At 42.5% G+C, this 13,613-nt stretch overlaps 1 protein-coding gene across 7 annotated transcripts in view; it reads right to left on the bottom strand.

Annotated features, from left to right (window-relative positions):
- The window catches only part of ENTPD7 (ectonucleoside triphosphate diphosphohydrolase 7), a 139,552-nt gene that overhangs the window by 48,568 nt on the left and 77,371 nt on the right, over nt 1-13,613 (bottom strand). The gene's annotated exons all lie outside the window — the stretch shown is intronic.

Below are 13,613 nucleotides of genomic sequence, written 5' to 3' on the forward strand. Positions count from 1 at the left end.
CAGCTGGGGAGGTGGGGTGCAGTATGGCAAAGTTTAAAATTCCCATAGTACTTGGGACGAAGGCATGGGGAAGATATTGATCCCTTTCTCTTGGCATCCATTCCGATTTTGAGTGTGGGCACCTTCCCCAGGCATAGGCCGTGTGTACTTGAGGATTCTTTCACCCTGGCTCTAGAGTGGGACATGCAAGCCAGGTCTAAGGTATTGGGCAAAATCCTATCCCTTGGCCACAGCTGTGTTTTCAGGAGTGGGCATATAGTCCAGTTCCAGATAAAGAGACATATTTGCCGGGGCAAATAAAAAGTTTATTCGCTTTTCTTACGGAGTGTAGTGAGGGAGCCTCTCTATCTCTCTCTCTGTCTGTCTGTCTGTCTCTCTTTCCCCTCCTTCCTAAATTCTTGATGACATGGTTAAGTTACTGAGTCAAATGAAACCTGAATTCCATTGTATCTCTGGATAGCCAATTATTTGAGCTAATAAATATCCTTTATTAAAGTCAGTATGAAGTGGGTACTATTCTTTCAATTTTTTGTATGTTTGACAATTTTCACAGTTAAAATATAGGGGAAAAACTACATTAGATACCATTTTTTCAGCTACCAATCTGGCAAAGATTAAAATGTTTGGTGACACACTATGGTAGTAAAGGAGTAAGAAACACTCCATTCTTCCAGATGCTCAGGCCCAAAAGCTTGGAGTTCCCCTAACCTTTCTCTTGCTCCCATACCCACTCCCCACCCTCCATCGAGACCATGAGCAAAGCCCATTAGCGCTACCTTAAGAATGCATCCAAAAGCCAGCCATTTCTCACTAACCTCATTGCTACCACACTGGTCTAAACTACTACCATTTTTTTTTTTAACATCTTTATTGGAGCATAATTGCTTTACATTGTTGTGTTAGTTTCTGCTGTATAACAACGTGAATCAGCTTTATGTATACCTATATCCCCATATCTCCTCTCTCTTGCATCTCCCTCCCACCCTCCCTATCCCACCTCTCTAGGTGGTCACAAAGCACCAAGCTGATCTCCCTGTGCTATGCGGCTGCTTCCCACTAGCTATCTATTTTACATCTGGTAGTGTATATATGTCCACGCCACTCTCTCACTTCATCCCAGCTTACCCTTCCCCCTCCCCATGTCCTCAAGTCCATTCTCTACGCCTGCGTCTTTATTCCTGTCCTGCACCTAGGTTCATCACTACCATTTTTTTTTTTTTAGATTCCGTAAATATGCATTAGCATACGGTATTTGTTTTGCTTTCTTACTTCACTCTGTACGACAGACTCTAGGTCCGTCCACCTCACTACAAATAACTCAATTTCGTCTCGTTTTATGGCTGAATAATATTCCATCGTACATATGTGCCACATCTTCTTTATCCATTTCTCTGTTGATGGACACTTAGGTTCGTTCCATGTCCTGGCTATCGTAAATAGTGCTGCAATGAACATTGTGGTACACGTCTCTTTTTTTTTTTTTTTTTTTTTTTTTTTTTTATTTGAAGTGGACCTCTCACTGTTGTGGCCTCTCCCACCGCGGAGCACAGGCTCCGGACGCGCAGGCCCAGCGGCCATGGCTCATGGGCCCAGCCGCTCCGCGGCATGTGGGATCCCCCCGGACCAGGGCACGAACCCGTGTCCGCTGCATCGGCAGGCAGACTCTCAACCACTGCGCCACCAGGGAAGCCCGCACGTCTCTTTTTTAATTATGGTTTTCTCACTGTATATGCCCAGTAGTGGGATTGCTGGGTCACATGGTAGTTCTATTTTTAGTTTTTTAAGGAACCTCCATACTGTTCTCCATAGTGGCTGTATCAATTTACACTCGCACCAACAGTGCAAGAGGGTTCCCTTTTCTCCACACCCTCTCCAGCATTTATTGTTTGTAGATTTTTTGACGATGGCCATTCTGACCGGTGTGAGGTGATACCTCATTGTAGTTTTGATTTGCATTTCTCTAATGATTAGTGATGTTGAGCATCCTTTCATGTGTTTGTTGGCAATCTGTATATCTTCTTTGGAGAAATGTCTATACCATTTCTTACTGAATTATTGCAGTAGCCTTCTTCCTGGTCTTTCTGTCTCTACCCTTGCCCCTTATAGTCTGTTCTGAACACTGCAGTCAGTGGGATCCTTTCAAGTATAAGCCAGATCTTGTCACTCCTCCAAACTCTCTAGTAGCTTCTCATCTCAGAGGAAAAGCCCTAGTCCTCACAATAGCCTACAAGTCACATACCTCTTACCTCTCTAACTTCACTTCTCACTGTTATTCCCTTCACTCACTTTACGTCAGCCACAGGGGCCTCCTTACAGTTTCTACCTTACGACAGGCCCTGTCTTGATTTAAGATTTTTGTTATTAGTGTTCCCTTTGCCAGAGTTTTTATGCATCTGTTCTCCCTACCCAGTGCTTTACCCAGACCCTTACCTCCTTCAGTCTTTATTAAAATATCAACTTCTCAGTGAGACTCACTTAACCACCCTAATTATAACTGTCCTTCGAGGGAGGGAGACGCAAGAGGGAAGAGATATGCGAACATATGTATATGTATAACTGATTCACTTTGTTATAAAGCAGAAACTAACACACCATTGTAAAGCAATTATACCCCAATAAAGATGTTAAAAAAAAAATAATAACTGTCCTTCCCACCCACACTTCCTATATCACCATTTTACATACAATATGTTTTATTGTGTATCTTCCTGCAACTAGAATATAAGCTCCATCAGAGCAGGAATTTGGCTCAAAAAATGAATAAAGAAGCTCTTTATGTACAGATATGAGACGATCTCTAAGAAATATTGTGAAATAAAAAACTGACAGCTAACAAAAAACCTCATCTCACATATGAAAATTAACTTGAAATAGATCATAGTCCTAAATGTAAGTGGTGAAACTATAAAACTTGTAAAAGAAAAAACTAGATGAAAATCTTAGTGACCTTGAGCTTAGCAAAGATTTCTTATATTCAGCAGCAAAAGCATGATCTACAAAAGAAAAACTTAATAAATTGGTACTCACTAAAACTAAGAACTGTTCTTCAAGAGACACTGAAAAAAATGAAAAGATGGGCTACACACTGGCAGAGAAAATATTTGCAAATAATCTATCTGTTAAAGGACTTGTATCCAGAATATAAAAACAATCCTCAAAACTAAATAATAAGAAAACAACAACAAAAAAAAAACATTTATAAACGGACAAAAGATTTACACACCTCATCAAAAAAAGATATACAGATGGCAAATAAGCAAATGAGGTATTCAACATCATTAGTCACTAGGGAAATGCAAATTAAAACTACAATGAGGGGCTTCCCTGGTGGCGCAGTGGTTGGGAGTCCGCCTGCCGATGCAGGGGACGCAGGTTCGTGCCCCGGTCCGGGAAGATCCCACATGCCGCGGAGCGGCTGGGCCCGTGAGCCATGGCCACTGAGCCTGCGCATCCGGAGCCTGTGCTCCGCAACGGGAGAGGCCACAACAGTGAGAGGCCCGCGTACTGCAAAACAAACAAACAAACAAACAAAACAACTACAATGAGATGCTACTATATACCCACTAGTATGGCTATAAGCAAAAAGGCAGAAAATAATTTGCCAAGAATGTGGTACAATGTGCTGCTATGTCATAAGGACCCTTAAGCAGCTCTCTGGAGAAACCCACAAGGAGAACATCTGAGGCCTCCTGCCAACAGCCAGCAACAACTTGACAGCTGTGTAAGCGAGCCATTGTGGAAGTGGATTCTCCAATCCCAGTCAAGCCTTCAGATAGCTGCAGCCCCAGCCAACCTCTTGACTGCAACTTCATGAGATAACCTACACCGTAACCACTCATCTAAGCCACTATCAAATTCCTCACTTGCAGAAACTGATAGTGAATGTTTATTGCTGTTTTAAGCCACTGTGTTTTATAGTAATTTGTTCACTGAGCAGTAGATAACTAATATACAACCAAAGAGGATTAAAAGAAATAATATATACCTTGCCTGGCACACAGTAAGCCCTTCATAAAAGTTAGCTGTTATAACTGTTGTTGTGTAAATGCATGCATGTCCTTTTCACCAACAGTTGCAATCTTCTTGAAAAGGACTGCAGCTCATTCCCGTTTTTGCACTCTCTGCCTCTCCTCAGCCCTCTCAGCCCTTTAGCATAGTGCTGGGCACACATACAACAGAAGCCCAGTAAGTAACTCTCAAAGAGGGAGTTAAATCCGAAGGTGAAACAATTTCCCTTTGTCACCGTGAGGATAACTTTCCACTTCCTAAAATATCTGACTACCTTTTGGTGCAGTTAATGTAAATGCTTGGACTTTTAATGCTAGTTTGTAATGACTAAGCTGTAAAGGCCAAGGGGTGTAAAGGGAAGGCTTGGTTGACTAAAAGGAGGCAATGAAGAAATGCACATTGGATAAGGCAGAGGACCAGGTAAGACGGTCAGGGATGTACCTGTAATAAAAAGAGTAAAAATGGGAATTGGACCTGGAGAACAGCCAGGAAAATTACATATATAATTCAGGGCTTCAAGGTTCATGGTTTTGAGGCCCACATCTGCTGTTTTTTGCTAATGATGATGTTTTTATTGTTGATAATGTTTGCTGCCTCCGTAACTCTGGCTAGTTGCTTTGAGAAGATATCCCATATTTATAAAGGATTCAATACCACAGAGCATTAAAAATACATGACATCTACTTAGATAAATAACCCAAGTGTCATTCCCTGCTAATAGCTTATCTTCTTTGTATGTCAAAGACAACAGACCATTACAGTCTTTGATAATATTCAAGGAAAGTTTTGTAATTTTACTTAAGAAATTAAAAATATTTAAATCTACTCTTTATGATACAAAGCTCATACAGTAATTGAAGTCATACATGCCATGGACCTGAGGTCAGGATATTATTGTCAGGCTTATTTGTGAGATATCCCAAATTTGGTGTGCTAGTCTAGAAACAAGTTGATTGTGCAAAGAAGCAAAGGACAGTAACTAGTCATGGGCATCTTGGTTTCTTGATTGGCAGTTAGGAAACATGATGCCATCGATTTCTGCAGTGGGTGGGTGGACAGTCATAAAGAAAAATAGGTAATAATAATTATAATAATAGTAATAATAATCAACATTTGTTGGCTTCTAACTAACCTATAGTATAGTAAGAATTTAACCTTCTTTTTCTGATTGAATCCTGAAACAATGCAATGAAGTACATATTATTACTATTACCATTTTACAGATTAGGTAACTGAAGTTTGGATTAAGTCATGGAACTTCAGCTACCCTATGCTTCCCTCCTTGATCTCTGACAGTCATGACCAAGGCAATGTCAGAATGAGTCAGAGATAAGTCTCTTTGTTTCTTCCTTTCTTAAATCATTGTAACTAACTCTATTTTGGGGTTTATTACCTTGATCTGGAGAGACAGCACTGTGTGGTTAAGTTTATACTCCGATGTCAGGGAGATAAGTGTTTGAAAGCTGGTTTCACAACTTACTAGCTGCGTGACCTTGAGGAAGTTATTTTCGTTAAAGCTCATTTTCTTACCCATAAAATAACAATAATGACAACACTTCTAGGGTTGCTGCCCTCAATCTTTCTCCACAGCAGCCAGAGAGGTTTTCAAAATGCAAAATTGACCATGTTATCTAATTTCAACTCAAAATGAGATCCCATTGTTCTTAAGATATATAAATTGATACCCTTAACATGACTTTCAAAGCCTCTCATGGTCCGGCCCCTAATTCACCTCCCAGGCTGCATCTCAATCTATGCTTCCTCTACCCCAAACACTGGCTTAAGCCTCTCACTACAGGACTTTTGCAATATGACGGTCTCTTTGTCCAGAAAGTTCTGCTTCCCTTACCCCTTCTGCTGCTCGTCATCTGACTTAGCTTAATTAACTCTTATCTTTCAGATCTTATTTCAAATGCCACTTTCCCTGTGTAACATAACTCCCTAGACTAAGTCAAGTCCCTCTAACATATGCTTTTAGCGCGTCATGTGTTTTCCCCTCATAGCATACATCCCAGTTGTAATGTTACATTTGTGAGTCTCTGGCTAATGCCTGTGCTCTTCGCTAGACCCTAAGCGCCACCAGAAAAGAGACCATGTCTAGTTTTACTCATCTTTGTCTCCCTAGCACCTAGTTCAGGGCCTGGCACATATCATCTGAAAGAACACTTGAATTGGCTAGCACTATTAAGCTTCACTGCCCCTGCTATGAGTATAATTTTAGCCTATGAAACAAGCACCACCTAGGTGTTTAGAATTAGTATGGTGATAACAAAGCAGTATTTATCAAACAGTGAGAATCTGCTTGGAAAATGCAGATTCCCATGCCTCATTCTCAGAGATATGAGTTGATAGGTCTAGGATAGGGTTTGGAATTTGCATGTCTAACAAGTCCTCAGGGTGACTTGAGAACCACTGGTAAGAAAGGAAGGAAAGAAAGGAAAGGAGAGGAAGAAGCTAATTCATAGTCTCACTACCTTAGTAAACTCTGATAAAGTAATGACAGGACTGTTTCCAGTCCTGGCTTCTGAATTCACTGCTGGGCTTGTTGCTTCTGAGGCAGCTTCCCAGAATCAAGGCCATGATTAGGAAAGGGATGAGCTTTGCTAGCATCCTGTTGGGTGGTGTCTCTGGTGACAACTGTAGGACACTGGGGAGGGTTGAGGGGTGAAGGAACTGGAACTTACTGGATGAGTCAGTCACTGCTACTGCCTAAGGGGAGGAATAGCAGCTCAGGCCCAAGATTCATGAGTGTCTCACTCATTATTTATTTATTTATGCAAATAAATTCTACCAAATTCTTAGTGTTTCAGGTACTAAGCTATTCTGAAAATATAATGACACAGGGAAAAAAAGTAAAAAAGATACTCCTTTCTGATGGGGTTTACCATCTACCGGTGATATAGACAGTAATGAAATAATTTTATAAACATATGCAAAATTACAACTATCTAAGCTCTGTAAGATACAGGACCTGAGACATGATGGGGGAACTGATCAAGTCAGGGAGATCAGGGAAATAATTATTGAACTGGGATATGAAAACAATATAACTATAAATTAGATTTTGATGAATCACTACCTACATAAAAAGTAAAACTTTATTGGACTGTACCTCTTAATAGATGGATGGAGCTTTAAAAACATTTTAAATTATATCATTTAATGTAATTAGATGACTAGATCACTAGATGACTCATTTTTTGGTAAAGTGAAATAGAGATCATCACCAATTCTACTCCTATATTTTATTATTATAGGTAGGTACCAAAGAACTTTTTACACAAATAAATGAATGGCATTTTGCCAAATCTTTGTCACAATTTTTCCATATCCTTAAGATTTGTTAAGGGATTAGAAACCATCTCATTTGCAAAAGGATGTGTTATTCATTTGAGTAATCACTTAATCTCTGGAAATAAACCCAAAAAGGCTTATCAAGTGACTACTAATTGTTCTTATTTCTCTTTCACTTAAAGGCATTTTGGTTTTGGAGCTGAAAACCCCTTAAAAATGTGTTTCATGATTTTTCTTGTTGATTGTGAATAAAGACCTACTTCAATTATTTAGGTCATGTTAAAGTGCCGTAAGAAGACATTACAGATGGGCAGAAATTGGTATAATAAAAATATTATATACAGGTTTTTTAATCTCATTTCAAGATTTAAACAAGTTTAAAATTATACATTTGACAGAATTAAAAGAACATGTCACCATCTGAGATGAAGATATTAATTCTAATTAAATGAAATGGTTTCCAAAAGCTCAGGGCATTATATCTTAGGTTATATTTTGGGAACATTTTTATTTTACCAGGTACATAAGTAGATGCTTTTAAGACTGCAGTTTTGGACTTCCCTGGTGGCGCAGTGGTTAAGAATCTGCCTGCCAATGCAGGGGACATGGGTTAGATCCCTGGTCTGGGGAGATCCCACGTGCCACAACTACTGGGCCCACATGCCTAGAGCCCATGCTCCACAACAAGAGAAGCCACAGCAATGAGAAGCCTGCGCACCACAACAAAGGGTAGCCCCTGCTTGCCACAACTAGAGAAAGCCTGCATGCAGCAACAAAGACCCAATGCAGCCAAGAAAACAAAAGAGTGCAGTTTTATCTAGTTTGTGAAAATAAACAGCAAAAAGAAGAGAAGGTTTTATATGACTAGTAGGTAGAGTTTACAAAATGGTGTAAAAATAATTGTTTAGGGGGATTATTTACATAATTTACAACATGTTCCTGTCAAGGTAATAAGGATATAATAGAAATGCATAAATGAAGGGGGAAAATGAGTGGCAGTGAGATTTGTGCCCAAATAATATGGATTTACCATATCAAATAATATTTTTTTCCTGTGTCTGTTTCAACTTGAGTACGAAATGAACTGAAAGTTCCTACTAGACAAGAACCAGTGAAGCTAAAGTAATTTGGGGGGATTTTTGCCTATGAGCCAGAGATGACATGATGTTTGTTTCTTAGCCTGATCAAAATTAGTGATTTTCCTTGTTTTGCCTTTTTTTCTTTTAGAAATAAGACCCTTTAGGAGAAACAAACAAACAAAAAAATTTAAAAAAGTGGTGTGATTGCAGTAACTACCACCACCCGAAAAAAAAATGTGCAAAGGGAAACAGTTTATTGCTTAAAGGATGATGCAACTAACTAAAGTTCCAAAAGAAGATGCTCTTTCGGTCATCTGGCTACCTGGAGGTTTTTACACACCAGGGCAATGAATTATAACAAGATATAGGACTGGCAAAGGCACACTTGTCTTTTTTTTTTTTTTTGTGGTACGCAGGCCTCTCACTGCTGTGGCCTCTCCCGTTGCGGAGCACAGGATCCGGATGCACGGGCTCAGTGGCCGTGGCTCACGGGCCCAGCCGCTCCGCGGCATATGGGATCTTCCAGGACCGGGGCACGAACTCGTGGCCCCTGCATCGGCAGGCGGACTCTCAACCACTGCGCCACCAGGGAAGCCCACACTTGTCTTTCATAAGGTGGGAGGACAGAGTGAGAAACGGGAGGAAGGAAAGGAGAACTGCTTCATCAGCTTTCTTAGGAAGATGAATTTTATGAAAGATACGGAAAATGAGGAACAGCAAATTGATTCCCTTAAACTGTTCCCCACATACCTGTTGGAAAGTCTTCCTATACACATTCTCCAGTTTGAAACTGCTAAAATAATTCTATCTTCTTATCCCTTCAGCCCTTACTGATTGCCCCCTCTCTGAATTCCTACAGCTCTTATTGTCTATTCTTGATAATTTAGGAATCAATTTCTCTTTAAGTGACTGTAAAGAAATCAGTCTTATTTTCAAGTGTGGCTGCCAGAATCAACCCCATTCTATATTATACTCATACCTCATGTCTGGTCATGTACAATGGCAGTTCAGGGAAAAAGGGTAATGTAAGCTGGAATAAGTAGTGGGACCTGTTTTAGACCTTCAAGATGAGATTTTTATAAGAGAGAAATGCATTCTCGGGAAGAACATATGCTGGTTAGGATACAAATCAGCTGCTGTAATAAAGATTCAGACTAACAGCAACTACCTAAACAGGTTCTCTCATGTACCAGAGCATGCATAGTCCAGAGGTACTACTGTAGTCCATAAGGTAGCAGGTTTCCTTTACCTTTTGCTCTGCTACCTGCTAAGGTAGAGGCCTTGTCCTCATGGCCAAAAATGGTTGACATTTTGGGTCTGTATGCTAGATGACAAGAAGGGAGAAAATGAGGAAAATACTCAAAGAGGACATAATCTTTCCTTTTAAAGGCAGAACCCAGATGTTTCATATCAATTACACTCACATCCCACTCACCAGAACTTAGTCACACAGACAATGCTAGCTGTAAGAGAAGCTGGGGAAAGTATAGACTTCTGCTGGGAAGCCATGGGCCCAAGCTAAAACTTGCAATTTCTATTACTAAAGAAAATAACTGAGACAACATTGAGAGAACTAGTGGTCTCATAGATTAATGCAGAAAAGAAAATGCCAGGAGATAGAAGGGAGAATGGGGAAAACAACTGTCCTAAGAATATAAGAAATTAAGATTCTACAGTGCCCGACTGAGGAGTTGCAGGCGTGGGAAGCTATTCAGGGTTTATAAAGAATATCACTGGGCTTCCCTGGTGGCGCAGTGGTTGAGAGTCCGCCTGCCGATTCAGGGGACACGAGGTCGTGCCCCGGTCCGGGAAGATCCCACATGTCGCGGAGCGGCTGGGCCCGTGAGCCATGGCCGCTGAGCCTGCGCGTCCGGAGCCTGTGCTCCGCAACGGGAGAGGCCACAACAGTGAGAGGTCCACGTACCGCAAAAAAAAAAAAAAAAAAAAAGAATACCACCAAGAGGGACTTCCCTGGTGGTCCAGTGGTTAAGACTCCATGCTCCCAATGCAGGGGACCCGGGTTCGATCCCTGGTCAGGGAAATAGATCCCGCACGCGGCAACGAAGATCCTGCGTGCCACATTAAGACCCAGCACAGCCAAATAAATAAATATTAAAAAAAAAAAAAAAAGAATATCACCAAGGAAGTCGTTTCTTTGCTTGCTAATTTGTTTGTTTTCTAGAAGGGTTTAAGTGCTGGTGAGATGTTGGACAGAGTGTGTGTAGATGTGTTGAGAGGGTATATCAGATAGGATGGGTAAGGTCCTTATTATTTGAAGTGTGGTCCAGGGTCTCATAGCATCAGAATCACCTGGGAGCTTGTCAGAAATGCAGAATCTCAGCCCCCCACCGAGATCTACAGAATTATAATGTGGCATTTTTACAAATTCTTTAGGTGATTAATATCACATTAAAGTCTGAGAAGTGCTGTGCTAGATTATGTTATGGTATGGAATAATCCTAAAATCTGTATCTTAAAACCACAGAGATTTATTTCTTACTCATGCTGAAAGTCCATCTGGGAGGAAGAGGGTGGCAAATACGTGACTGCTTCATCATCCTCACCTGGGCCCCAGCCTGACGGTGCCTCTACCATCTGAACGTCACCAGTCAGGTGGCAAGAGAAGGTAATGTGTGGCTCTCATGCTTCGCTCACACTTCCTTGGTCAGACAAATCTCATGGCCATGCCTATCTTCAAGGAGGTGGGAAGAACAATTCTACCATGTCCCTGGAAGGAGAGGACTCAAAATACTGGTGAAGCCAGGAGATCCCAGAGGTAGGGTGGCCTTTCAAAGGTTATCACAATATAGATGTAAAATTATCAGACACTGGGAGAGTATAATATCTATAGGAAGGAGAAGAGCATGAACAACAACAACAAAAACATTTCAGGATAATTAGTCTGAAGAGGTAGTCAAGGAAGACTCCCAGCTTTAGAGTCTGATTGATTGGGTAGAAATGAAAAATTGTGGAGGAATTGGTTGCAGTGGGGAGTGGAAAGGCTGAGTTTGGAACGGACGTGCTAAATCAGAAATTAAGGTGGATATTCACCCTCTGCCTATCTTTCCAACCCCCCACCGTGCTCCGGCCACACTGACCTTTCTGTCCCTTCATACACCAACCTTGTTCTCACCTTAGGATTGTTGTACCTACAGTTCCTTCTGGAATGCTCTTCTCTGGGCCTAACATGAGCTCCTGCCTGTCATTCAGAACTTAACCATAGTGTCACCTCCTCAGAAAGGCCTTTCCTGGTCATACAAGTGTAGCCACCCTGTCATACGTTATCACACCTCCTTACTACAGTTATCAGCATAGTACCTAGAGCTAACCGATATTTTTATTCGTCTATCCCTCTCCCCCCATTAAAAAGTAAGCTCCATGAGGTCATAGACTCTGTCTATCCTGTATCACCAGCTTCAAGTACAGTGCCAAGCAAAGTTGGTACTCAATAAATACTTAACTGAATATTCACATGGAAATTTCAGTTAACAGGTATGCAATAAGGGACATATAGATAGGGCTCCAATGAGGAAAACAGATTTGGAGTAGTGAAGTTCTCTAAAGTATTAAAGATGAACAAGAAGCATTAAACCTTCAGGAATGTTCCCCCCTCAGTGGGTAGAGAAGCGTAGCAGACTCAGAAGTCTAAAGGGTAGAACAGAGTGTCTCCTGAAGCGAGGAAAAAGTTTCAGTGAGGGATGGGTCAATGGGGGGCAAGTGTTATCTCTTAGTCAAGAAAAATGGGAATAAGAAAAAGACCATTGGATTTGGAAAGGTCATTTGTGACCAAAGAATAAAGGAGTAAAAATGTAGGGCTTAAGGAGAGTAAGGACTTGGCAGGTATAGCTCATTACTGGAGTAGGTTTGGCAGTAAAGGGAATTAGTACTCCAGCAGGATTGAGTGGGTTTCTTTTTGTGAAACCTATGGTTCTTAACTTTAAGTTAATGGATCCCTAGGGGGTCCACGAGTCACTGTCAGGGACACTGCAAATTTAGAAATTATAGGCAAAATTTTGTGTGTGCATGGGGGTAGGGGGAAGAGGATTTTTAGTTTCATTATTTTCCAAAAGGTCGAGACCCAAAGGTTAAATAGCCAATGCTGAATAGGAAGAAAATAAGTTTAAAAAAAAACAACAAAATACGGAGACCCATAAAAGGGCTAAGCTTTAGAGAGAAAAAGAAAAACCTCTTTCTTATCTAAGGAAAAGCTAGAAACAGATTTTTAAAAGTTCACAATTACATCATCTCAGTAAAAGGGGGAGTAAAGACAGATCTGGAAACACTGGGGAGACTTGTGCAAACACGCTCCAGTTAAGGGAGACTGAAGACGCCGGGAAGACGGAGTGGGGAAAGCCTGTGTTCCTCAACCGAGCCCGCGGCCCTAGCAAAGCACCATCTGTGCAACGTCACCGCCCAGGAGGTGGTGCTCAAGGCTGGGAACTGCTGGTATTGTTCTTTAATCAGTAAGCGCCCCTCTGAGACCCCAGCCGAAGCGCCTGGGATCGAGAGCAGTCTTACCACAAAAAGCATCATCACCGGGCAGGGGAGCTCATCAGTGAATCAGCTCAGGGACAAGCTGTGCGTCCGACAAGCTTCCCCAAATTTGCCGTACTTTCCTGCTGTGTTTGGGCAGCTACCTCCTGCCCAGCCTCCCCACCTGTCGTCGTCTCTGAATCGTCCCGCCCCATTTCGACATCTCCCTTCCCCGCCTCCAGCTCTCGGCCTGGCGGAGGGCCGAGCGACAGCATGCCCCCGGAGAACTCGTTCACTCAACAACTGCAGGGTTTGCTTGGCGACTCCGGGGCAAGCCCAGTGCCGGGCGCTAGGGCCTGAGGAGCATCAGGCCCTAAGGAGTCCGCCCGCGCGCAGCACGGAGGGGTCAATTCTCCCGACCTGACCGGAGTTTAACGGGCCTCCTCCTGCATGTCGCAAGCTTTCCCGACATGCCGGCGGGCCTCGCCAGGGGATGCCCGGCCCCGGCCCGCTCCACCCAACGCCAGTCCGAGATCCCGCGGGAACAGAGTTCTCGGGCCAAGGCCACCCGCCAGCATACGACCCGCGAGTCCCGGGATTCGGGGTGGGTGCTCTAGAAGGGGCCTAACTGCATCCGTCAGCGGTTTGACCTTGAAGGCCAGGCACCGCCCTCCCCTCCTCCCCCGACACGATCCAGCCTGCAGCACCCACAGCTCTACTGGCGCCACTCAGGGCCCGAAATTCCCCCTCGATAGCCCC

The sequence above is a fragment of the Delphinus delphis genome, chromosome 16 (assembly GCF_949987515.2).
Source record: "Delphinus delphis chromosome 16, mDelDel1.2, whole genome shotgun sequence".
In the NCBI taxonomy this organism is placed as follows: Eukaryota; Metazoa; Chordata; class Mammalia; order Artiodactyla; family Delphinidae; genus Delphinus; species Delphinus delphis.